Source organism: Drosophila ananassae, chromosome 3L, assembly GCF_017639315.1.
Source record: "Drosophila ananassae strain 14024-0371.13 chromosome 3L, ASM1763931v2, whole genome shotgun sequence".
Lineage (NCBI taxonomy): Eukaryota > Metazoa > Arthropoda > Insecta > Diptera > Drosophilidae > Drosophila > Drosophila ananassae.
In genome coordinates this window covers 25,519,245-25,545,496 of record NC_057929.1, presented here as the reverse complement: position 1 = coordinate 25,545,496, position 26,252 = coordinate 25,519,245, and the positions used below count along the sequence as shown (strand labels likewise).

Below are 26,252 nucleotides of genomic sequence, written 5' to 3'. Positions count from 1 at the left end.
AAAAAGACGGGTCAGTGGAGGATGTGCGTAGACTTTCGGCAGATAAACGCAAAGTCAGTGAAGGATGCGTACCCGATGCCAAGGATAAATTTCATTTTGGAGCAATTGAGGGAGGCAAATTGGCAAATCCCACTTGAGGAAGAGAGCCGGAAATACACGGCCTTTACGGTACCAGGGAAAGGTCTGTACCAGTGGAAGGTGATGCCGTTCGGACTACACTCGGCTTCGGCAACTTTTCAAAGGGCTCTAGACCAGGTCATAGGCCCGGACATGGCTCCCCACGCATTCGCGTACCAGGACGATATAATAGTGATCGGGCGCACGAGGGAGGAGCACATGGCAAATTTAAGGGAAGTTTTCCGAAGACTGAAGGCGGCGAACCTAAGGATAAACACAGAGAAGTGCCATTTCTTCAGGGAAGAGCTTTTGTACCTAGGCCACCGGAAACGAGTCACGGAATTGGTATGGATCCGGGAAAAGTCGCAGCGATCACGGAATTGGAACCACCAACGAACGTGAAAGGGGTACGGCAGTTCATAGGAATGGCGTCGTGGTATCGACGGTTCGTTCCCGACTTCGCGGGGGTCGCAAAACCCTTGAACGATCTCCTGCGAAAGGGAACAAAGTGGGAGTGGACGTCGAGACAGCAAGAAGCGTTCGAAAAGTTAAAGTCGCGGTTAGCAGAGGACCCGGTGCTGGCATGCCCCGACTTCACGAAGAAGTTTGTACTGCAAACGGACGCCAGCGATTACGGCGTAGGCGCAGTGCTGACGCAGGACACGGATGAGGGCGAGCGAGTGGTCGCTTACGCCAGCCGAACGCTAATAGGCGCGGAGAAGAACTACTCGGCAACAGAGAAAGAGTGTCTCGCAATAATCTGGGCAATTCGGCAAATGAGGCCATACCTGGAGGGATACCAGTTCGACGTGATAACGGATCACATGGCGCTGAAGTGGTTAAACAACATAGAGAGCCCACTTGGAAGGATCGCGAGATGGGTTTTCGAGCTGCAGCAATACGACTACGTAATCAGCTATAGGAAAGGCAAGCTGAACGTAGTCGCGGATGCACTTTCCCGCCAGCCGATCGTGGAGAAGCTGAGGAGTGCCACAGCAACGGAAGACGCGGAATGCGTTTGGGTTGGCTCGCTGAAGAAGAAACTAAAAGAAAACCCACAGAAGTATCCGGAATACGTCGAGGAGGCTGGCCTGATTTACCGGCATGTTCCACACAGAGCCGGAAGCGAGGAAGTGGCTTCGTGGAAATTATGTGTGCCAATGTACATGAGGCAACAGGTGCTGAAGGAGAACCACGACGCACCAACAGCAGGACATTTAGGCGGAAGAAAAACAATTGCGAAGATAGCAGCAAGGTACTTCTGGCCAGGGATGCAGAGGGACGTGAGGAAATACGTCAGGAAATGCGAGACATGCCTGCGCTATAAACCGAGCCAGATGCAGGCCGCGGGGAAGATGTTAACACAGGTCCCAGAGGAGCCATGGGCGACGGTGTGTGCAGACTTCGTGGGACCGTTGCCGAGGTCCAAGCATGGGAACACCATGCTACTAGTGATGATCGATCGGTTCTCAAAATGGACAGAAATGGTCCCAATGCGGAAAGCCACAACAGAGACGCTGCAGAAGGCAGTTCGTGAAAGGATCATCGCCAGGTACGGGGTGCCAAAGGTAATGGTGACGGACAATGGTGTTCAATTCACCAGCCGGAGCTTCAAAAAATTCCTCGAGGAGCTCGGAGTTCGCCACCAGTTCACTGCACCATACACGCCTCAGGAAAACCCGACGGAAAGGGCAAACCGGACGGTGAAGACGATGATCGCCCAGTTTGCAGGAAAAGACCAAAGGACGTGGGACGAGCACTGGCCAGAATTGATGCTGGCGGTGAACTCGAGCGTGTCGGACTCCACGGGATACTCTCCGTGTTTCATCACCCAAGGCAGAGAGCCAAGAATGCCGAAAGCAATTTTCGACCAGGGGGCATTGGGGACAGGAGAAGCCCAAGCCACTCCCTCAGAAAATGCGGAAAAATTAAAAGAAGTGTTCGAGCTGGTGCGGAGAAACATGGAGCGCGCGGCGCAGGAGCAGGCTCGGCACTACAATCTGAGGAGGCGGGAGTGGAGCCCGAAGATCGGCGACATAGTGTGGGCGAAAGAACACCATCTATCTAAAGCGGCCGAAGGTTTTGCGGCGAAGCTAGCGCCGAGATACGACGGGCCATACGCAGTAACAAATTTCATTTCGCCGGTGATCGCCGTGCTACGTCACGGGATCACAAAGAAGGAGAGGAGAGCCCACATAAGCGAGCTAAAAGCCCAGGCGGAGGAATCGGCACCGAAGGCGTAGGATAGAAGTAAAAGGAGAGGGTACGATCACCAATAGAAAAAAAAACGCAAAGCACACATACAACCACGGATCTTGGACGGTCCATAAATGCACCACGAAATCATAGTTGATGAGTGACAAAAGAACCGCAAGAACGGATCTGTACCAGGCGGCGGGCCTATAAAAGGCAGCAGCGGACACGGGCCGGCCTTTTTATACAAGTATAACATGGAAGCTAAGAAGTCATCCCAGCCGTCATCCCACGCCTCGCCAGTCGTCTCGTCAGATGAGAGCGACCTGGAAATCCTCGACTTGCCAGGTTGGGACGTCCGGCGGCTCCAATCGACGAGGAGGGTCCTCCGGGTGATGGTCCGGGGGGCCAATGGAGTCACGGCGATCCCGGTGGGAAAGGCCAGGACGGAGGAGGAGGACCACCGGCCGAGCCTGAACCTACAGGCGATGAGAAGGAGACGGAGGAGGAGCCAGGACCAGCGGAAGGCGGGCGCTACCCTGGCGCTGGCAAGGGCCAGGACTAGGTTGGCGGAGGAGATGGCCCGAGAGGCGACCCACCGGTGGAGAACGGAAGCAGCGGCAGGGCGTGCCGCAATGCTCCAAAGAGCGGCGCGCCAAAGGTGCCGGCAGAACAGGGCCACCCGGCGGGGCCGTTGGGCCAGGAAGGAGGCGCAGGACGCGCGGATAAGGAGGATGACGGGGCCACGGGAATGGCCAAGCCGGAAGTGGCAGCCGGCGAGGCCACCCACCCCGCACCCGCAGGAGCGGAAGGAGGAGGAGACAGAGGAGGAGCCGTGGACGAGAGGTCCGTGGGTGTGGCCAGCCCCGAAGGTGAGGCCGGGGCTGGAGAGCCAAGTCTCCTGCCCGGAGAAGAGGCCGCCGAGGCCGGTGCTCCAAAGGGCCGAGTCGACAGGAGATGGAGGAGCGGTGCCCGAGCAGAACTGGCCGCCGGAGCTAAAGAGGAAGGTGGAGGAAGAGGCCCGAAGGAGGAAAGGAAAGCCGGGCAGGTGGAGCACAGTCTGGCAGATTGGGCCAGAAAGTTTCCGGGTGCGCGGCGGCCAGAACGGGATACGCGTCACCCGGAAGCTATAAAATAATAAAAAAAAAAAAGAAAACAGAAAATAAAATACATATCACAAAACGAAACACTCAAGAAAAAAAAGGGGGTAAGGGGAAGTCTAAAGGACACAAAAAAGTACATACATATTTAAAAAAAAAAGGAATATACATAAAAAAAAAAAAGGAAAAAAAAATGAATTTTCAAAAAAAAAAAATCAAAGGAAAATATATAAGAAAAATATTAAAAAAAAAAAAAAAAGCAGAGAAAAATATATAAGAAAAATATTTAAAAAAAAAGCAAAGAAAAAATATATAAGAAAAATATTTTAAAAAAAAAAGCAAAGAAAAAAATATATAAGAAAAATATTTAAATAAAGGATGGAAAAAATATTTAAAAAAAAAATATATAAGAGTACATATATATAACTATATATACAAAAAAAAAAGAAAAAAAGCGGTACTCGCAACAAAATAGGGATATGGAAGGGGAACGACCCTAAAGTCACCCGAAGAAGGGGGGAAGTGGATAAGGGTATCCACACACAAAAATCCACACGCAAAAAAAAAAAAAAAAATCAAAAAAAAAAAAACAACAGAAATTTTGCGAAACAACAACAAACATGAAGCTGGAACCACGAAGCTTCTGTCGTTCCCGAAGAAGGGGGGAAGTGTGAGGAGATTAGATCTCCCACACACCAAGACAGGTGGCAAGAGGGGCAACAGCGGGGGGGGTGGACATGCAAGTCAGCACTGCAGCGTCGGACGGGCCAGCGCTGCGGTGTTTAGAGATACGGAAGGAGAGAAAGGTGTCAAGGGAGAAATGCGTCGAGCACAGACGGCATGCGGGGGCGGCAGACACAGACGGCATGCGGGGGCAGCAGCGGGGGCAAGAGGAACCAGCACGGCGTCGCGCACGGAAGAGGGCGAAAAGAGGAGTCACCGTGGAAAGTAACGGTCCCGGCCGGGCCTCCGCGGCCGCGCTCGAAGGTCATAGGAAGCAGCGGGGGCGGCGGGGAAAGAAGCGGCCGGCGAGTGCGCAGCTGTGTTTAGAAAATGCACAAGACATAGAAATGCATTTGGGATGTCCAGGGGGGGATCGCGGGGCATCGGGACGAAGTCCGATGACCGGCACAAAAATAATGCAGTTCGGAGGCCCAAGCGGGGCAATCGGGGGAGGGACCATAAAGAAAGCCCGCCGATAGAAAGACGGCGGGATTAGAGAAAGCTAACGGAGAAAGTGAAGGAGCGGAGGATTAACGGCAGGAAGTAGATTCGCAAGGATTAACGGGCGCCTCTGGCACTATATAAGGAGGGCCCATGGAGCGAATCGAGGCCGAGTCTTCTAGGGAAGCTGGGAGAGTGAGTGAAAGACCCCCCGTGGGTAAGTCTGGAATTCAAGTTGGAAAGCTTCCTTGAAGAGTTAGGAGTATAGGCTGAAGGACCCCCCGTGGGTAAGTCCGACAGTCCTTAGTGCGGGCTATTAAAGCGAGTGAGCGAGGATATACGAGAATAGCTTAAGGACCCCCTGTGGGTAAGTCCGGCGGCGGTACGCGCATCAAATCGAGCAAGGAGTCAGGGGGAAAGGATCAAGGATCCGCGGCAAAGCTGAGGCCCAGGGTAAAAGAGTCGGGTGGAGTTACTCCCGGACACGACAGGTATCCTGGTGTAGTGGCGGCAACAACGGATCAGCCTGGCGTACGCCTTGTCTGCTCCTGACCGTTCGATCCAGGTGTGATCCTGTAACGCGAGGGATAGCCAACCCGGGAACTCAAGCCCATTTGTGAAACCAGGCAGGGACACCCCGGGAAGTCAAAAGAATCCTGATCCAGGCGCTGGAGCGTATGCACAGCAAACCACCTGGAGTCAAAGGAGACGCGACGCCCAAACCTCTGGCCTACCACAGATCCTGCGGGGCGTATGCACGCAGGTGTTTGGAGGCGAGTGGCGAACGCGACCGGGGGCGTGTCCTGTAGGGTAGGAAGGCCCTTCGTGCCCTGATCCGGCCGCTAAGCAGCGAGGAGCGTATCCTGCCCGGCGTATGCCTGGGAGGTGAGCCACTCGGTCTGTTAACACGGATTAGGTGCCGGCCACGGCGAAAGGGCGAATCCAGGCAAGCCAAGGGTTCCGAGATCCACGGCATCCCCAAACGGAGGAACAGCAGCAGTAGAGCAGAGACGACGAGGGAGCAGCGGCAGCAGCATAGCAGCGACGACGAGGGAGCAGCGGTAGCAGCATAGCAGCGACGACGAGGGAGCAGCGGCAACCGTAGCGCAGCGACGACGAGGGAGCAGCAGCGACGGACAGGTAGCGGCAGCAGAAGACATCAACAACACAGGCCCCGCACCCAGAGTCCGTGAGTCCGAACGAAGGGAACCGAGAGCCGTTTCGGCGCCAGGCACCAAGACCGCACGACCTGCCGGGCGCAAGCTTTGGGAGGGCGTGCGTATTGGCACCAACCCGGAGCGGGGATCGGGGATCGACGGGAGGACGAGCGGTCGGTCGGCTGAGCCAGACAGCCGGTGAGATTCCTTTTATTGCTTTGTAAACTATTTACAATAAAGGGGATTTATTTATAAAGAAGTTTTAACGTGTTATTTCTGGGCTCGGGCAATCACGTCGAACTATAAATTCGGTGGAACGTACCCTCAAACTCTGTGAGCTAGCCGCGGCGTTTGTTGCGAGCAAAACATAGCTAAACAGTTCGTTACAGCGTACGCCAGACCGATCCTGTGCTATTTTTCCGACACCAGGATACCTGTCGTATACCACCCCGACTCAATTAATTAACTCGAACCCCGACTCGCACTCGCTCTAAATCCCGCTTTAGAGTCTGTCTTACACACGGGGGCCCTTCACCCAAAACTCCTAATTCCTCCAAAGAAACTTTCCTGCTTGAATGTCGGACTCTCCACTCAACACTTTCAGCTTTCCTAGAAGACTCGGTCCTGATTCACCCTCCCTATATAGCGCTTTTAAATCTCGCTTCCTGCCGTTAATCCTTCTCGTTTCGGGACTCGCCGTTAATCCTAATTAAGCCGTGCTGGCTTGCCCGCCCCCGCTGCTGCTCCCTCGTGCCAACTGTCTTGGCGTGTGGGAGATTAACTACCCCCTTCTTCGGGAAACGCCAGAAGCGACGAGGTTCCAGCTTCTTTACGTTTTGTCCCTCTTTTTTTTCGTTTGTTTTTTTTTTGTGGATAAACCTATCCACCTGGTTTGTTCGCCTTTCTGTTTCCTTTCCCACTTTTGGTTTTAGAAAAAATTTTGACCCTTTCGGGTTTTTTTTCCCTAACCTTCTTCTTCAAAATATATGAGTTAACTAAGTTAACCGGGCGACGGCTATGACCGATCGTCCGAAGGCTCGCTCCGGCCAAATTGCTGACACAGCATCTCTCCGGATGCTCGGGCAAAGTCAGCAAACACCCATTGGTGCCCATTGGAATGGCCGCTATGAGTTTTATTTATGTTAGCCTTAAGTTTCAGTTTGGAATTGACATTCAATGAATAAAGAGACACTGCGAACTCCGACAATCCGTCGTTGAAATCTTATCATGGTTAAACTGTCTGAGTCTCTAGGCCAGTAGTTAAATGAGGGCAGTAACCTTCCGACGTAAATCTTCCTTATTAATCATTGGGAACTCTTCGGTCAGCCGGCCAGCAGCCAGCAGTTGACATGTCGTCTATCACCATTGGATCATCTTCAACTGCGAGGGATCACCCGGAAAGGGAAAAGAAGTTGTCGTTAGCGGACAGAAATACGTAGTTGATTTAATTAATCAGTTAATTGGCGCCCCACAAATAACCCAGTAAAGCAAATTAGGAAACATGTAAGTGACCACATCAGCTCTTATACTTTACGGCACCTGCATTTGTTTAACTTCGCATAAATAAAAATCAACCAAATGGATGTCTCAGTGCTGATTGTCTTCACATCACGATCATAAATAAAATACTAATGTTAAATATCTAGGCTATCATCCAGGCAGCTATCGCCAACGCCTTAATAAAGAAGGCTGGCGAAGACCAAAGCGAAAGGCGCAAAACTTTAGACGACTTAGCTAGACAGGTAGCAGAGGTGCGGGTGTCACCTGCCCAAATAGATACCCCTCAATTTAAGGAATATGAGCCTATTGATATAACGAGCAATGTCGCCTGTTACGAACCCCTAGACGCGGTAAAATACCTATCCAATTTCGTGGAGGCACAAGAAACATACGTCCCTTGGCGGCAAGCGACCCCAGCCGCATAATGCATATTCAAGGGTTTTGAAAACAGCTCGCGCCATTATCAGGCAGTAATAATTATTATGACAAAATTAGGGGTTCTCCTGATGCCGTGCTATCTTCGTTTCGCATTTTATTGAATTTTGATGCGATTATAAATCGCCTCGATTTCACATACAGTGACAAGCGGCCGATGCATGACATTTAGCGGAATATGGGCACTGTCGGGTCAGGCAGCAGTCACTGCATAAATTTAATATAAATGTAAAATATATATAAATGTAATAATTATAGCTTAGCATTTAATAATTTTTCTCATATCTTTTGTTAGTCGCAAGCCGACTCTTCTCGGCCGCTCGGCTTTATTTTATTGTTGTCATTAAGTTAACGAGCTTTCGCCCGCCCTATGCTAAAAGGCGGGCCCACTTGTACTCTTTATCTCAGTGCAAACGCATCATAAATCGGAGCTTTCAATCTCCATTTCATATGCAAATAAATAGACATTTTTATAACGTGGTGAAACAAATAACTACTTTGATATTATTTTGGATAAAGGTCATTGAAAAATCTCAATGACCAAACATTGGTGACCCCAACGTGATATAATTAATATAAACTATAATTATTAAAATAAAGAAAACAATTCCGCGAGCAGAAAACAGTGCGAACATACCCGTTTTAGTTTTGCGGTGTATTAACATACGTATGTGCATTTTAAACATAAACGGCATACAGTGCATCAGTGGAACAATTATTTGTATTTATACCTTAATTATTTAAAAATTTAAATAAATACAATACATACAATTGTTATCCGCCAACATACATACATACAAACATACATACATACGTTCCACTTGCAAGTGCATTCGACTCACACAAGCGTTCGTATATATACACAATCCACAACTCAGTGTATGGTTCTGAGCGCACAGTGGGATAAATCGTGTTCACTGCGCGCAAATATAATTATATATAAAACAAGAAAGGAAAGCTAACTTCGGGCGGAGCCGAAGTTGATATACCCTTGCAGTTCAGTCGCAGTCCGCTAGGTGGCGCCACGCATCTTATATTATTACATATATAGAAGGTCGTATATAGTCCGCCGATCCTTATGAAATTTGGCAAATCAGATTATTTTGTCCAAAATAGAATCTGTACCAAGTCCCATCTTTCTAACTTAAAAAACACCAAAGTTATGCCAATTCCGATCATTGTATGACAGCTATAGGATATAGTTGGCCGATCCTTATGAAATTTTGTACATAAGATACGTTGGTCAAATATAATATGTGTGGAAAGTCCCAACCCTCTATCTTAAAAAACAACGAAGTTATGGCATTTCCGATCAATCAGTTATATGGCAGCTATAGGATATAGTCGACCGATCCCGGCCGTTCCGACTTATGTACTACCTGCAAGGAAAAGAAGGATGTGTGCAAAGTTTCAACTCGATTGAGAGACTAGTTTGCGTAGAAACCGACAGACAGACGGACAGACGGACCGACGGACAGACGGACATGCTTATATCGACTCAGGAGGTGATCCTGATCAAGAATATATATACTTTATAGGGTTGGAGATGTCTCCTTCACTGCGTTGCACACTTTTGACCAAAATTATAATACCCTCTGCAAGGGTATAAAAATAAACAAGAACTATAATTTTGGCGCCGAAATTAATTTGTGCGTGTTTTTACCTAAATTGAGCGTATTTCAATTATAGTGGCGATGAACTCCAGCGGCGCCGTCACAGGAGAACCCACTCCATCTCGGAGCGCGATTTTAAAATGCAAAGCAAAGGGTATCCTCCAGGATTTGAAGAGGATCCAAGGCGCCCTGCAGCCAATGTCCAAGGTGGAGGATGCTATGCTCCATGTGCGTCACGGCCAGTTGGTCGCCATGTACGAGGATTTTAAGGCCAATCACGGGGAGCTTGAAGAGTTAGACATTGCTGAAATAAGCAGCGACTTGCGATGGACAGTGTCTGAGCTTGTAGCTACGATGCATGCCGAAATCGAGCACGAGACGTCGTTGCGCTCTGCTCGAATTGCTGCCCATTCCACCCTTGCCAGCGGAGTTTCCAGTGTCCAGGTGGAACCAGCGCGCAGTCGGAGTTTTCAAGCCTTGCCTCCTCTTCCTCTTCCTACTTTCAGCGGAGGATATTCAGAGTGGGCTGAGTTTCATTCGGTCTTTTCGACGATCGTAGGCTGCAATCCTTATATAAGTAAGGTGGACAAGTTTCAGAGGTTGCGATCTTGTCTTCGGGACTCCGCTTTAGAGGCAGTTCGTTCCTTGGAAATCTCCGAGGAGAATTATGATGTCGCAGTGCAGCTTTTGGAGAATCGATTTAATAACCGTCGCTTGATATTTCAGGCTCATGTGAACGAGATTTTGGGCCTCAATCTATTGGAAGGTGACTCAGTGGCAGCGCTTCGAGGGCTGTCCGATAAGTTCAATGCCCATATGCGAGCCTTAAAAAACTTGGGGACGACAGTTCAGATCGCCGGCTGCATCATTGTCCAGGTACTTCTTCAAAGGTTGGATCCAGCTACTCAGGCCAAGTGGGAGGAAGGTCAAAATACCTCGAACTCGGATCTCATCCCTACTTGGGAGTCGATGGCAGAGTTTTTGGAACAGCGTTGCAGGACTTTGGAGGCTATGGATGTGGCCTTGGCCGCTTACGCGCCGCGCTCAGGTGGGAAGACGTAGAGTCGCAAATAACAGTAGAGCATCCTTTATTATTACTAATTCACCTGCCTCTGCTTGTATACTATGCGGTGGGTGGTCCCATGCAGTCTCTGCATGCCCGAGATTTTTGTCATTGCCCCCTGAGAGCCGCCTTGGCGAGGCTAGGCGACTAGGTCTATGTCGGAAATGTCTCCAAACTGGCCATCACCTGCGTGAGTGCCCTGCTGATAATTGTCGCAGTTGTGGGAGGAGGCATCACAGTCTGTTGCATTTTTTGGAGTTACAGCATTCCAGCAGCCAGCCTTCTGCAGTGCCGTCTACATCAGCCGCAGCCGAGTGCGCCGAGCCAATAGGCGCTTCACCATCCACGGCTAATGCACTAGTTGCCCAGGGTCGCAGCGGTGAGATAGCCTTACTTGCCACAGCGAATATTTTCATTCGGAGTCGTTCTGGGGTTTTTGTTCCATGCCGGGCTCTTTTGGATTCTGGATCGCAGGTGCACGTGATTACGTCCCGACTGGCTAGTCAGCTACAGCTTCGCAGACGCAAATCGTCCGTGGCAGTGTCTGGCATTGGCGACACTGGCTTCGCGACAGACGGATTCTCTGTTGATGTGCTCCTACGATCCTGTTGCTCTGAATATTCGGCCCTCGTCAGCGCTGTAATCGCCACCAACATCACGGACCTTCAGCCTAGTTTTAGCTTGGATGTCTCCAGCTGGAATATTCCGTCAAACCTCTCTTTGGCTGATCCCCAGTACTTTCGACCGCAGCGGATCGATTTACTTATCGGAGCCAGTCTATTCTATGATCTGCTGTGTGTGGGTCAAATCCAGCTCTCAGCTGGCCTACCGGTGCTGCAGAAAACCCGGCTTGGATGGGTTGTGTGTGGCGGTGGCTCACATCTGGAGAGAAAGTCGCTCGTAGCCACAGCCAGCAAGGATGTTGTGAAGAGCTCAAGCCAGCTGGATGAGCGCTTAGAGTGTCTGCTCCGTAATTTTTGGGAAATCGAAGACTGCTCCGAGCCCATTGTGAAGTGGACGAAAGAGGAATTGGATTGCGAGAGGCATTTCGAGCAAAATTCTGCTCGCCTCGAGTCAGGCGCCTGCCGTTGAAGGTCAGCTCTGAGTTGCTAGGTGAGTCGTACTCACTAGCCGTACGGCGATTTCTCTCCCTCGAAAGGAAGCTTTGCCGTCAGCCTCAATTAAAGGATCAGTATGCTGCGTTCATAAAGGAGTATTTAGATTTAGGGCATATGTCTCCAGTACCGCCTAGTGCACGACCTGCCAGACAGTATTCCCTGCCACATCACTGCGTTTTGAAGGAGGACAGCTCAACAACCAAGCTCAGGGTTGTTTTTAATGGTTCAGCTGCCACTACGTCTGGGTATTCATTGAATGACGTTTTGATGTCTGGTCCAGTTATCCAACCAAAGCTGCTGCACATTCTTCTAAGGTTTCGTTGCCATCGAGTGGCCATTACAGGAGATATTTGCAAAATGTACCGATGCGTTAGAGTTTTCCCCGAAGACAGCTATCTGCAGTGCATTCTTTGGCGGAATTCCACCCAGGATGAGTTTCAGGTTTTTAAACTGGATACGGTCACTTATGGGACAAAGCCGGCCTCATTTTTATCAATTCGAGCAATGCATCAGTTGGCACAGGATGAGCAGTCTATGTTTCCAAAGGGTGCCGAAATTCTGCGTCGCGATTTTTATGTTGATGATCTAATTTCTGGAGGTGACTCCATAGAGGAGGCTACCAACATAATGCAGCAAACATCGGGGATCCTCGCCAAGGGCCAATTTCGGTTGAGAAAGTGGTGCTCCAATGTTTCTGCAGTGCTCTCTGACGTACCGGAAGAGGATCGAGAGTCGTTCCTAAGGTTTGATGATGGCAGCAACTTTACGAAGACTCTTGGCCTAGCTTGGGATCCCTCTACTGATCGCTTGCTATTTTCGTTTGAAGGGCTCCAGTCACCCTCGAAGCCCACTAGGCGTATCGTCCTCTTCTCAATCGCCCGGCTTTATGATCCGATAGGGCTTGTTGGACCTGTCATTACGAAGGCGAAGATCTTTCTTATGTCGGAAGTAGCTCAGTTGAAGGTCTACGACGGGAGGTATTTCTGCTGGTGCGATTCTGATGTGGCGCTGCTAGCGACATCAAGGCTGGAACCCACCTACTATTGCGTTTGGTGCAGCGTGTGTATTTTTGGGATGACATGAAGGCGCTTCAGAATGGGAAGGAACTTTCGTCAGCCAGCATACTTGCCACATCCTCTCCCTTTTTAGACAAGTTTGGCCTGTTGCGTGTGGACCGTCGCTTAAGAAATTCTTCATTGGATTTTGATAGTCGCCATCCAATTATATTGCCTAGAAGCCATCCATTTACTCGGGCTATAATTGTTGATTTCCATGAGCGTAATCTGCACACGGGGCCACGTGCTCTGCTGGCTATTATTCGATCCCAATACTGGCCGATCGGGGGGAGGAAAACGGTGACGAAGGCATTGCACAAGTGTATCCGATGCTTCCGCACCAAACCTCGGTTGCTGGAGCACATTATGGCTGATCTCCCGGAGCAAAGAGTCAGCGGTTGCCAGCTTTTCGGTGTGACTGGTGGGGATTTTTGCGGCCCATTTTACTATAAGCCAGAAGTTCGCAATAAAGCTCCCGTAAAATGTTACGTGAGTGTTTTCATTTGCTTTGCTACTAAAGCCGTGCACTTAGAGCTTGTAAAGGATCTATCCACATCTGCGTTTTTACATGCTTTAAAACGGTTTATATGCACTCGCCGAAAGCCTCAGCACATTTGGTCTGACAATGCGACCAATTTTGTTGGAGCTAAAAACGAGCTAAAGGAGCTGCTCCAACTCTTTATAAGCGATGAGCATCAACGAGCGCTTCTGGAGTTTTGCGCGATTGAGTCCATCGAGTGGCATTTTATTCCTCCTCGATCTCTTCATTTTGGTGGACTCTGGGAAGCGGCTGTCAAAACTGCAAAGCATCATTTTTACCGGGCTGTTGGATCCTCAGTTTTTGGATTTGACGAGCTGCGAACTCTGCTTTGTCACATTGGTGCTGTCATAAACTCACGGCCTTTATTGTCTCTTTCAGAGGATCCTGCAGACCTTGATGTTCTAACGCCATCCCACTTTTTAACTGGTGGTCCGTCAGTCAGTTTTATCGAGCCTGATGTCACAAAGCTGAATTTTAACCGTCTGGACAGCTGGCAGCGTGTGCCTTTCCTGCAGCAATCTTTCTGGTCCCGATGGAAGGAGGAGTATTTAAGCCTTCTTCAGCAGCGCTCCAAATGGCGTGCGTGCGGCCCTGCCTTGGCGATTAACGATGTGGTGCTAGTCAAGGACGAGAACCTACCCCCCATGAAGTGGCCGTTGGCTAGAATTCTGGATCTAGGTCCTGGTCAGAGTGGAGTGCCTCGAGTGGCGGTGGTTAGAACCGCTTCTGGAACTACCAAGCGCGCAGTGACCAAGCTTTGCTTATTGCCCCTTAAGGATGAAGTTGAAGGACAGGCCTCAACTTGGGGGAGTATGTCGGGTCAGGCAGCAGCCACTGCATAAATTCAATATAAATGTAAAATATATATAAATGTAATAATTATAGCTTAGCCCATAATCATTTTTCTCATAGCTTTTGTTAGTCGCAAGCCGACTCTTCTCGGCCGCTCGGCTTTATTTTACTGTTGTCATTGTAGCAGTATGCTAAGTCACACTCATGTACATATATCATATCATATCATTGTATTCAGTAGTTCCTAGTATTTAACTGTTAGTTCTTAAGTATGTATAAGCAGTTTGTGAAGTAAGGAGGAATGAGCAAAAACCGAAAATAAAAAAGTGAGTCTTGTGTTAGCTCTGGAACTGTGCGGGTGTTTTCTCTGCTACAGCGTCAGAAGTGGTTGTGAGACCTTCGTGCCATTTGAAAAAAAAAAAGAAGAAATAAAATAAAATAATAACAATAAGTTTGTGAAATAGTCAAATTGATTCATTATGGACACAATAAACATAAACGATTACACAGCAATTGAACTACGCGAGTGGTGTAAATGTTTGCTTTTGCCGTCTCACGGCAATAAAAATGAACTTGCAGCCCGTTTAAACAAATTAAGTGCTGATCATCGTGGAGAGTGTCCGAAGACAAAACATATTGATTTGATTGAAAATCCAAAAATTTTATGTGACATTCCACAAAATTCTAATGAACACGAAATCGAAAAGCAACAAGACAATTTAAGTGAAGACAAACCCGAAAAGCGAAAACAAAGTTCAAAAGAAGCAGCAGAAATGTTACAGGGCACAGACGAAATGCAAAACCAAAAACAGTTAGGCGACACAAATGATGAGACAAAAGATCAGCTACAAAAACACAACACAAATGAAGAGACAAAAGATCGGCAACTAACACGCAATACAAATGAAGAAGCAATGGATCAGAATGAGACACAAAAGACAAAGGAAACAGTAGAAAATGAACAGAAAAAATTATTGGGTGCAGAAGAAGCATCGAATGAAGACCAACAAAACGAAAACGGTGGCGCCACTAAGGAGGGCAAATACTGCGAATTAACGAATGAACGTCAGCAAATAGCAAGCGAAACTGTTGCGATGGGAAGACAACTAAACGAAATAAGAGAAGCCGAAATAATACGCAAAGAGTTGGAACTCTTACGCTTGGAGAAGGAAATACTTCAAAAAGAGAACAATTTTTTGAAGGCAAATGAGAGAGCGTCATCTAAACAAGAACAAATGGGGGATGAAATCCCATTCCAAAGTTAAGTTAACGAGCTTTCGCCCGCCCTATGCTAAAAGGCGGGCCCACTTGTAATCTTTATCTCAGTGCATACGCATCATAAATCGGAGCTTTCTGTCTCCATTTCATATGCGAATAAATAAACATTTTTATAACGTGGTGAAACAAATAACTACTTTGTTATTATTTTGGATAAAGGTCATTGAAAAATCTCAATGACCAAACAGGCACCATCAGGTAGGGAAATCTCTCACTCCTGCAGTATTACGACGATGAAAAAAAAACTGATCCTCCTCACAAACAAGGCCACCATGTCGCACGACGCTTCGGCGGCCAAAGTCCTGTGCGACAAATTCCGGGATGATGCCCTTCGAGTATTCATTTCGAGATTAAAACGCAGTCCCACAGATGTCCTCTTCTGGGCAAAGCCTAAGACATGACTGTTGCGGCACAAATGTGTTGGCTCGACCGACCAATAAGTATTGACAAATTCTTTAGTAATTCGACTTTATTATTTATTATTTAACTACAAGTTGGAAAAGAAAAACTTTAAAAAACTTTGTCTTTTTTCTCCGGTCGATAGTATCGCAATGTAACGGTAGATCAGTTATGTGGCCGTTCACCCATATAAGCCAAAATCCCTTTTTTCTAATAGGACCATATTGAAGGGATCGAAGCAGAATTTAAATATCGGCGGCAACATTCTCCCCCCCCGTGAACGTCCTTCGGATATTCACTTTCTTTTAAGCCGACGTCCAGGACTGCTATTTTGGCTACTGGGCGGATCATGATTCCATTCCGCGTCCATACTGTTGCCCTGCGTACTTGTCCTTGGCAATCACTACGTCAGTTATGCGTCCTTTGGGCCACGAGTTTCTGGGAAGTTGATCGTCGACGACAACTACGATGTCTCCAATGGCTAACGGTGGGCGTTTGGTAAACCACTTGCATCGTCTGGTTAGTGTAGGCGTGTATTCCCTTATCCAACGCTTCCAAAATTTATCGGCGAAAAGCTGCGTTTGGTGCCATCGTAGCCTCAGGTCAGTGTTGTCTTCTAACATTGGCTTGTAACCGCTCGGTGATCCCAGGAGTAGATGGTTTGGGGTTAAAGCCTCTTCGTCTTCGGAATCTAGAGAAACAAAGGTTAATGGTCTGGAATTTAAGATAGTTTCAGCTTCCATTAAGGCAGTTCTTAAAGTTTCGTTGTTAAAGTTATTTGTTGGGCAGATCGATTTTAGGACTGATTTAACAGATCGAACAAGCCTTTCCCACGCTCCTCCCATATGAGGCGCTGCCGGAGGGTTGAATTTCCATATAATTGCGTCATAGAGTATGGTTATATTGTCGAAGTTAATCCTTTTTAGTTCCTCCTTCACTACCTTTTCTGTGGCTTTAAAATTAGTGCCGTTATCTGAGTAGATTTCTTTCGGTACTCCTCGAAGTGCCATGAAGTTTTTTAAACACATTATGCAGGAACTAACGTCGAGTTTGTGGGCTACTTCTAAGTGCACGGCTCTCAAAGTTAAGCACGTGAGCAGAACTCCCCAACGCTTTTCCTTGTGCCTTCCAATGTTGACAAGGATCGGGCCGAAGTAGTCCATTCCGGTATACGTAAAGGGTCTCTCAAAGGAAGCGAGTCTGGCAGCTGGTAGAGGGGCCATTTGTGGGTGTTTAGGTAAGGCGGTTATGATTTTGCATTTTTGGCAATTCATTCGGACTTCCTTAAAAAGAACTCGCAGACGTGGAATGTAGAAGTCGGTACGTATCAAATTTATTGTTGTCTCATGGAGCATGTGATGAGATCTTTCGTGATAATCCTTGGCGATTAAGAAGGTAATCCGTGATTTTTTGGGCAGTACGATGGCGTCATCTGCTGGGTTCAATTTGTTCATTCTGCCTTGCACACGTATGACACCTGATGCATCCAAATAGACGTTTAGGGCGATATGCGGGCTGGCTTTATTGATGCATGATCTGGATTTTAAAGAGGTGATCTCGGCAGCATACAATGCAAACTGCGCCTGTTTATATAGCCATGTCTTGGCTGAGCGAACGATGTCAGGGTTTAGACGTTTAGGCAAAGGTTTGCCACAGCATTTGGCACGTAGCTTCTCGATATATAGGAGGAAATTAGCCACAGCCCTGTATAAGCGTTTCCAGTCCGAAAAATAGTAAACTGCAAATTCGAAATTCTTTAGATTGGTTGTTATGAGTACATGCTTACGTAATTCAATCTTGCTTGTTTCTTCATTGAAGGACACGTCCGGTTCTGGCCATTCACCCTCCGGCTGAATAAGAAAGTGGGGGCCTTTAATCCATCGAGAAGCCTCTGGAGCCTTCACGATTTTTGTGGCTAAATCTGCTATGTTTTCTTTTGTGGGAACCCAGCGCCACTGATTAATGGTAGTATTATCAATGATCTCGCCAACTCGGTGCATGACGAAGGGTTGTAAATTGCGTGGGTCGATTTTTAGCCACTGAAGAACAGTCTTAGAATCTGACCAGTAAGTGCAGTTATCGATTCGTAAACCTCGCGTGTTTTTGATTTTTTTTGCTAGTCCGACTCCCATAACGGCTGCCAGGAGTTCCATACGTGGAATGGAGACGGGTTTCAGCGGTGCAACCTTGCATTTTGCGGCTACTATGACTGTATCGACATTGTTTTCCTTTTTTATACGAAGATATGAAACTGCGGCATAACCGTATTCGCTGGCGTCTACGAAGGTATGTAGATCGATTTGCTCTGCTTCTGGTAGCAATCTGGAGTAGTGACGGGGAAATTCCAACTTAGTAGCTTGTAGAAGGACGATTTTCCATTGCATCCAAAACTGAAGTAGCTCCTCGGGAAGTGTGCCTGACCGCCACACTTTTTGAAGTAGCATCTTTAGGCCGATTGTGTAGCAAGAGATTAAGCCCAGTGGATCAAAGACGGACATGAGTACCTGCAGGATTTCTCGCTTGGTTGGTGTAGCGTCTCCGTTCAGGACATCTCTTTGAAGTCTTGCGAACCTAAATATATACTTAAAAACGTCGTGTTTTGGATCCCAATACATACCGAGAACCTTTTCAAGTCCACCAAGTTCCTTCGGATTGTGGGTGTTTAATTGGCGCTCTCCAAAATGATGCATAACCGCGGCGGAGTTTGAGATCCAGTTTCTTATTGTGAATCCTGCATTCGCATGAATATCCTTGACTGCTGATGCCACTGATACCGCCTCGGAATCATTATTGTAGGTGTCGATGAGGTCGTCCATATAGTGTGCCTTGGTTATGGACTCGTATGCTCGAGGATTTGTGTCTTTGAATGCCTCTGCGTTTTTGTCGCGTACATAATGGGCGATACAAGGTGCGCAGCAAATTCCGAATGTCATCGAACGCATGACGAAGGTCCTTGGGGTTTTTTTGTCGTTATGGAACCATAAGAACCTTTGAACTTGCATATCGCTTTCTTGTATGGTAATTTGATGGAACAATTCTGCAATGTCGGCGCACACGGCGATACGGCCAACTCTAAATGCCATAAGAACCTCTGCGAGTGGATTTAGATAATCGGGTCCATTTAAAATAAAATCGTTAAGAGATTTCCCGTGACTTTTCGCAGCTGCGTCCCAAACCAATCGTACTTTATTAGGTTTATTAGGATTTAAGGCGATGAAAATTGGGAGATACCATACCCGATGTTCTTCCTTATTTATGTCTGCAGGTTCTAGTTCGATTGCATATCCTTTAGACACAAGATTGTTGATTTGGTCTTGAACTCGCTCGAAAAATTCTGGATCTCTCTTGATTTTTGACCGCAGGCATTCCAGGCGTCTTAAAGCAGTTGAAAGGCTTTCTGGGAGCGTAGCACGGTCATCTCGCCAAAGAAGACCAACCTGGTAGCGGCCATTTACCTTTTTGCATGTGTCTTCAAGAATGCGTATGGCCTTTTTGTCATCTTCCGATTGAAGCTTTCGTAGAGCTATAGGGTCTACATTAAAACTATCCTTGATGGCTTTGTCGCGTTCGCCCCAGTTGCATTCGCAGTGATGTAGAGAAACATGTTTGCTTGAGTTTCCTGTTCCTTGGATGCTCCATCCTAGAGCACATTTTGAGGCGATGGGTTCGTTGCGTCTTCCTTCACGGATTTTTCTGGGAACTGCTAATGCCCAGTTGTTAGTACCGATAAGAATCATAGGCTCTGCGTTATAATATGATTTCAGAGGCAATCCATGTAAATATTTATACCTTTTGCATAGTTTGTCTGCATCAACGGTCTGCTTTGGTAATGACAGCTTTTTAACAGAGTGCACTTTGTTAAGCCACATCTTTTTCGAATTTCCAGTCTCTGATATTTGAAGTTGCGCTCTCTCTGAAGTATCCTCCATTCTGGTGGTGCCGCCGGTCCACTGTAGGCATAGCGGTTCATTTGTTGTGGCAATTTTTAGATCCTTCAGGAATACGCTTTCGATGAGAGTTACTGATGAGCCTTCGTCCAGAAAGGCAAATGTATTAATGGAAGTTCCTTTTCCATACAGAGTGACTGGCAGAATTCGGAAGTATTGTTCTTCCATAATGCCTTCTTCATGATGAGCACTAACTAGCTCTGATTGAGTTGGATCTCTATGAAGTAACGGGTGATGCTTGGATTGGCAGTTGTCGACTCCGCAGTCGCGCCTGGAAAAACATTTACGGCGATGGGCCTTCAAACATCTGTAGCAAGCCCGAGAGTCGTTTATAATTCTTTGTCTTTCTGGAACAGTTAGCAGCTTAAATTTTTCGCATTGGGCGGCGGTGTGTTCAGTAGAATTACACATAATGCACGTTTGGCTCGCTCTGGTTTCTTCCTGGAGATCGACCTCCGTATCGAAAGTTGCTTCGTTCGACGATCCTCGTCGAGTTTGTGAATGGGTGTTTACACTGTTGGTCTTTGCGCTTGATCCGGGTAGTACGGTAGAGGCTGCTTCCGCTAGTTTATATAGCCAGTCGCTGAAAGATTGTATTATGGGAATCGAATCGCAGCGTTGATGCATAGCCCAGCTTAATTTGTGATGAGTAGGTAACTTGTCAACGAGTTCCCGTAGCAGCATTGGATTGTCCATGTGTCTATGTAACTGGCAAGCTTCCATTGTGGCGCAGGCGTTGCGGACTGCCATGGCGAAGTCTATTAGTGTCTCCAGCTTATCTTTGTGCACGTTGATTTTACGGATCCTGTCTATCAGTCGATCGAGGATTTGCTCAGGTCGTCCAAAAAATGTTTTCAGCGTACTGATGACTTCTGGAACCAGTGTTGGTATCAGCAGCTTATCACGGACCAACTCGTACGCTTTTCCCTTCAAGCATTTTTGAAGCCGCAGCATGTTTTCTGCGTTCGAAAAGCCTGCTACAGCGCAACTGTTTTCGTACATACTTATGAACATGGGCGATTCCTCTGGATTACCGCTAAATGGGGGAAGATCCGCTGGCAAGACTTGTCTTGCGGCTAGTTGTGCAGTAGTTGGTCCAATCTCTGGGAAGGGGATTGTGTTTACTCCCTGTTGCTGGGCAAGAAAGGTATACTTTTGATGAATGTACTTTCTTTCAGCTTCACGCGTCTCTTCAAGCATTGCCAGCATTAGATTACTGTTGCTCGGGGCGCTTGTCGGCTCAGCTAACTTGAAGGCTTGTTGCTTGTTGGGTTGAATTTGTGGTTGATAGGCATCCAGCTGTTCCTGGGCAGACTTAGCGCTATTAATGGATTGAACTTCCTGTGGACGCGGTGGTACTGGATAATCGCTGCAAGTTGAAATTACGTCGTCTTCCTCTTCCTTACAGAATGTGCATTTCCACGGACGCTCTCTTATGTTGGCATCGACTCCAGCGCAGGCAAAGTGAAACCATAGCTTGCATATGTCGCATTGGACCCAGTTTTGGACACCGCTATTTAGCCGACTTTTTTTGCATATGTTACACACCGTTGTATCTTGCTCCGTAGGCATTTTGGAATGTCAAGATATTTATGTATAATTGTGTATTTGATGTTGACGATTCTATTATGGTGCTGTTTTTGCGTTTCCCTGTTAGGACCTGTTCACTTTTTGTGATGTACTACACGAGGTTGCATTCAGATTGCCTTTTTTACATGTATGTATGTGCATGTGTGGGCGTCTGTGCAGATGTCTTCGGGTATTTTACAATTTCTGATGAAATTCTGGCGTCTGTTGGCTTTCGCTTATTTGGCGTTTGTTGAAGTAAAGTTTTTTAAAGAAATGTTGCGGCACAAATGTGTTGGCTCGACCGACCAATAAGTATTGACAAATTCTTTAGTAATTCGACTTTATTATTTATTATTTAACTACAAGTTGGAAAAGAAAAACTTTAAAAAACTTTGTCTTTTTTCTCCGGTCGATAGTATCGCAATGTAACGGTAGATATTGAAGGGATCGAAGCAGAATTTAAATATCGGCGGCAACAATGACAATAGCGCATGCTTTGGCTCAAGAACATCCACCCAGCAACTCCCCGCCTACAGTATAACGTAACCGCAGTCCAGCAAGAGTCTTAAACATACGATAAAATTACCTGCAAGAATGTATGCAAATACTTTCGGTAATGCAAAATTGTACAACCACTTCCACGGCGAACCTCGATAGCTGCGCCAAATGGTATCGATTTCCACCATAATTGAGATTGTATAATTTTCCTCCATTTTTTAAATATAAATTCCATTTTTTGTTAATTTTTTAATATTGAACAAATGTAAACTCTATGAGTATGAATTATTTAGCATAGGACCTTAGCTTAAATTTAGTTTCATAAGCAAACCAAATCAGCCTTGAAGGAGAGATCAGTCAGGAATTTTTCCAATTGTATAACTTCCCCTTTGTAATAAGTTAGACAGCGAAAATCACCTCATCATCGGATTATCTGTGGTAGAACTCTGCGAAGGGGAGGAGGAGTGTTAATTTCTGTAGACTCCAAATTCTGAAAAGGTAAAATCACATGAGTTTGGTGATCTTTAATTTCTTTTCATTAAAATCCTGTTCCTACATACCATCTTCGTCCGAACCTCCAACATACTGGCAACATTTGTCCGCTATTCAATTGGTTTTTGATTTTCCATCTGATGGTGACCAGCAAATAGCTCTGGGTGATATTAATACCCCAGAACTCATGCGGTCAAATGTTGAGAATTCACCGTCTTTACAGCTCCCACCACGACTTCCCTGTGGGCATGTTCGACATGTCACTCAGGCAAATTAACCACGTTAGAAATTCTTTAGGTCGGCTGTTGGACTTGTGTTTCGTTTCTGATCCTGATGGAATTACTCTTTCCAGAACTGTGCCCCTTTTTAAACCTGTGAATCCATATCATTCCACTCTTGAGGTTTTAATCGAAAACCATTGCTTAATTGACCTTAAGTCTACACTTAAATCTCATAAAGTTCATTTCTTCCGTAACGCTGACTTTATGAAATTGAATAAGTTAATTTCTGAATTTTATTGGCCTGATCTACTGGCATGCGAGGATATAAAAATCGCATTACAAAAATTTTATTACACCTATTATCAACATATTTTTTCGACGCTTGCGTGCCGTGGAAATATCCGTCCGCTTCAACGAATCCGCCTTGATGACGAAGGCACCTTTTAAATTTAAGAAACATTATAAGTAGACTTTTAAATAAAAATAGATTATCTGGCTGTACCCGTAGTTATTCAAGAAACTTAGTAGCTCGGTCCAATTTCACCGTGCATAACGCAGAATGTTATAGAAGTTATATACGCCGCTGCTGGATTCAGTTTACTCACGAGCCGAAGAAGTTTTATAACGTTGTAAACACTAAGCGCCAACATGTCTTTTCCTCCTCTGCTTACGTTTAAGAACTCATATGCGAACACTGATCAGTCAATGGCAGATCTCATTGCACAGTTTTTTCAAACAACGTATTCACCTAGTAGCAGTTTTCTCAGCCTTACACTTATAATATCCAATCAGCCAACGTTATATTTTGCCCATCTTTCGATCCAAAAGGTGTGTTATCGGTTTTTTTTAAGTTTAAGCCCTGACTTCATTTACACTGACTTCAGTAAAGCATTTGACTCTGTTAACCATTCGCTTCTTATAAGTAAACTCAGTCTCTTGGGATTCCCAACTGATCTCCTTAGCTGGATTTCGAGCTACTTATCTGGGAGAACCCAACGTGTCTTTTTTAAAGGTGTTACCTCGCGGTTAGTCCGCGCCACATCTGGGGTGCCCCAAGGAAGCCATCTTGGACCCTTACTTTTTACATTGTTTATTAACGACTTGTCCCTTGCCTTAAGTAATTCACTTGTACTTATGTACGCTGATGACGTTAAGCTTTGGTTTCAGTATAAAAACACTAGCGCCCAGTTTAGACTTCAATCCGATCCAATCCAAATAACCTAATGCTTAATGGATCGAAATCATGTCATGGGACATGAGGCATTTGAGGCAGTATGGTGCTAGGATTAGGCTTTCTCTGAGATTTCGGCACAACAGTAATATGCGCTCCCAAATCACGATATCAAGGAGAGAAAGATGGAGTGTCTGCCTGGAGGATAGGCTATCAATAGCGGCGACAGGACCCTCAGTAAATTGGGAAAAATTAGCGTAACAAGAGGTTTATAGAGGGGCTAGAAGCGTTCACAGGCCAGAAAATCTGGTCGAAAATAACACAGCACAGGATCACCATGAAGGACGATATCTTTTTAAATCAGAGATATTATACAAAACCCCAAAAATACAAGGGAATATATATAGGGATGTTTAGCTTACTATCGTTTAACAAAAAATACGGGTCAGTGGAGGATGAATGTGGACTTCCGACAGATTAACGCAAAATCAATAAAGGTTGCGTACCCGGTGCCACGAATCAATTTCATTATGGAGCAGCTTAGAGATGGCAGATTTGTTAGGAGCCTCGATCTTAAGGACGGATATTGGCAAATCCCACTAAAGGGAACACTAGAGAAAACCCGTTCGGGTTGCACTAAGCCTCAGCCAGACCAACGTTCATGTCATGACCAACTCATGTCATTTTATCGATCTAGTCCTCACCACGCTATGTACTTTCTCTATGGGAACGCCTTAAAACGATTAACTCATATATCTACCATGGTTAATAAAGCTATGGGTGTGCTTGGTTTTATTAAAAGATGGTCAAAAAAATTTAATGACCCGTACATAACTAAAACGTTATATACAACATTGGTCCGTCCGATTCTTAAGTATGGATCGTGTATCTGGAGTCCTCAATCGAGCCATCGAGATCTCATAGAATCTGTATAAAAAAACTTTCTGACTTTCGCTCTGAGGGGACTTAATTGGGATGCAAATCTTCACCTCCCCTCTTATCATAGTAAACTTTTTCTAATCAACTTACCACCATTAACAAACGAGGCTGGGAGGCATGTTTTTATATAATCTTATTTATGATACTTTCGTTCCTACTCCTCAGCCATTGTAGTCCGACATAAGACCAACACGGACCGTTCACGCGTTACGCGGTAGCGTCCCTCGTTCGGTTGGTCGGGAGGTTGACTGCACGTATGCAGTGGGAACGGCGCGAAATAATTAAATGTGAATGGCTTCCTTTTTGCGACTTACTTTTTGAGACTTTGCGATTACCAAAAACATCCCTAAAAATCTGATAAGCGCCAATTGCCTATCGGATCTTTCATCTGATCACTCGCCTGTCCTGTTTAATCTACTGCGACATCCAGGAACATTGGAACAACCATTAAAATTGACCTCACAGAAAACCAATTGGGTTAAGTACAGAAAATATATCAGCTCACACATTGAGCTAAGTCCTCATCTCCACGATGAAGCCAACGTAGACAGATTTGTTAATTCACTTGAGTCTGTACTCGTCTCTGCAGCTCGAGCCTCAACATCGCAAGCTATAAATACACAAAGCAATAAAAAGACAAATCTACAAATCGAACAGCTCGTCCTCGAAAAGCGGCGTTTACGTCGCGAGTGGCAATTCCACAGATCGCCATCTGCTAAGCAAAGCTTCAGACATGCCTCACGTCAACTAACTAAAGCCCTACAGCAAGAAGAAGCTTACGTCTACCGCCGCTATATAGAGCAATTGTCAACTTCTAGTACAAAACACTCACTATGGAGAGCTCACCCAACTCTAAGCTCACCGAAAGAAACCGTGATGCCTATTAGAAATCCCACAGGCGGCTGGGCGCGCAGCGATGCAGACAGAGCCAGCACGTTTGCCAATCACCTTAAAAATATCTTCCAACCAAATCCGGCCACTAGTGCCTTTACTTTGCCGACTTTACCATATGAGCCTCAGCTTCAACATGAACCAATCGAGTTTCGCCCAAACGAAATCGCTAATATCATCAAAAACCAACTAAATCCGAAAAAATCACCAGGCTGCGACCTCATAACTCCCAAAATGATCATTGAGCTTCCATATTGCGCCGTCTGCACTATCACCCAGCTCTTCAATGCCATCGCAAAACTTGGCCACTTTCCAGCGAGATGGAAAAAGTCAATTATAATAATGATACGAAGCCGGGAAAAGACCACACAATTCCCACGTCGTATAGACCTATAAGCCTACTTTCATGCTTATCTAAACTCTTTGAGAAATGCATTCTGACTCGAATAAACACATACCTAAGGATCCAGGAAGGAATCCCGTCACATCAGTTTGGGTTTCGTGAAAAGCACGGAACAATTGAGCAGGTCAACCGGATAACAGCAGAAATTCGGAATGCATTCGAAAAACGCGAGTACTGTACCGCAATATTTCTAGATGTCTCTCAAGCATTTGATAGAGTCTGGCTAGAAGGTCTAATGTACAAGATCAAGACAATGCTCCCTTGTAATACCCACAAGCTTCTAGAGTCTTACATTTACGACAGAAAATTTGCTGTGAGGTGCAACACTGATATATCTGACGAATTCACTGTTGGAGCTGGAGTTCTTCAAGGAAGTGTATTCGGACCAATATTATATGTTCTCCACACAGCAGACATCCCGACAAGTACACGACTAACAACATCTACGTTTGCTGATGATACAGCTATTCTTAGCCGCTCAAAATGCCTGATGCAAGCAACTGCGCAGCTAGCTCTTCATCTGGTGGATGTTGAAAAATGGCTATCAGACTGGCGAATTAAAGTAAACGAACAAAAATGCAAGCACGTTACGTTCA

At 46.2% G+C, this 26,252-nt stretch overlaps 1 protein-coding gene across 7 annotated transcripts in view; it reads left to right on the top strand.

Moving 5' to 3' along the window:
- The window catches only part of LOC26514435 (Down syndrome cell adhesion molecule-like protein Dscam2), a 1,172,063-nt gene that overhangs the window by 176,110 nt on the left and 969,701 nt on the right, over positions 1–26,252 (top strand). The window lies entirely within an intron of this gene.